Source organism: Rhinopithecus bieti, unplaced genomic scaffold (genome assembly GCF_001698545.2).
Source record: "Rhinopithecus bieti isolate Rb0 unplaced genomic scaffold, ASM169854v2 scaffold_23647, whole genome shotgun sequence".
NCBI classification, from domain to species: Eukaryota; Metazoa; Chordata; class Mammalia; order Primates; family Cercopithecidae; genus Rhinopithecus; species Rhinopithecus bieti.
Window position 1 is genome coordinate 10,271 of NW_016811385.1, and position 1,658 is coordinate 11,928.

Genomic DNA, 1,658 nt, shown 5'->3' on the forward strand with positions numbered 1-1,658 from the left:
ATCTCTATATTCTTTTAGATTAAGTATGGATGTGGAACTTTTAAGACAAATGAATAATTTGAGAAATTTAATTCTGTTGTCTTAGGGCTAAATTCACTTGAAAACAAAAATTGATGACTTTTGGTAAGGATGGTGTGGTAAACATTTTGTCTTAATATTGTGAGGAGACTACTCCCAGGGCCTTCATTGCAGAAATGCCTACCTCACTGAAGCATATTCTCCCTTCAGACGTAATTCACAATCAGGGCTTTCATTGATTCGTTCAGCAAGTATTTACTGAGCTGTTACGTTTTGCCAGAGTCACTGCTAGGCACTGGCAGTTACAAGTCAAGTGAAATTTTCTCAGAAACCCTACGGTCACATGGGTGGAGAGATTTCTGCAGCAGTTCTGGCCTTCATGATGCCATCTTGACGCTATGCTTGGGAGACACGAGGCTGTGAGTGGGGATCCCACGTCTGTGGACTTGCAGCAAGGAACTGACTGTATCTGTAAAGAAGATTCCGAGGACCATCTGAATGTTTCATGAGGACCCAGATTTTCTTGGAGGTTAGTTTCACACAGATACAGGAGAAACCTCTAAACTGTTTTGAGAAGAGGATGCAGATTCTGAGAAGTGCAGTGAAGGTACTGCAGTGTAGTGAGATATGAATAGAAAGGTTCTTACTATAGCGTGGTGTGCATCCTCACTTCTTTCAGATCGCCACTTCAATCACTCAGCAGAGCAGCCTTCTAAGACCATTCTGAAGTAGAATCCTATCTTGCTCCATTTTGCTCTGTTTAAATAGCAAATATTTTAGATAATATCAGAGGAAATTGTACTCACAGGGTGAGTTAAAATAGAGAAATAGAGGTACGTTTTTCCACACCTTCATTTTGTGGCTAGTGTGGTTGTGATGTTTATTCCAGCTACCAACAACCACCACCATTTAGAGAGTACCTCCAATGTGCCATACGTGAGTTAAATGTTTATATACACTATTCATTTTATCCTTATGAGATAGTAACAATAGTCACCAATTTACAGGGAAGGAAGCTGACATTCCTGTCTCATATTACACAATCTGCAAGTAAATCGTGTAGACATAATTCTAAGAGGCTTGATTTTAAATTCTTAATTACTATGAAAACATACCTTTAGCAATGCACTCACAACAAAGAGAGAGAAAGAGAGAAAGGACATTTAGTGCACGTTAGTGATGCCAACAACCTTGCCCATGAGTGAAAGGAAGGATGTCACAATCAGCTGTACTTCCAGCCCAGAATATATGCTATATAAATATATATAATAATGCTAATTATATAAAATGCATAAACATATAACATTCACTGATAAGCAAGAAATATGTAACTCATTTTTTTCCATTATGACACTGTATGCTGCTATGATAATAACTGCCAAAATTAGAGGTCTTACCAAGCTAGGTATTGTAGAACCAAGGCAATGGTAAGAAGTTGAAGGGAGGCCAACATCATCCTGATACCAAAGCCTGGCAGAGACACAACAAAAAAAGAGAATTTTAGACCAATATCCCTGATGAACATCGATGCAAAAATCCTCAATAAAATACTGGCAAACCGGATTCAGCAGCACATCAAAAAGCTTATCCACCATGATCAAGTGGGCTTCATCCCTGGGATGCAAGGCTGGTTCAACATT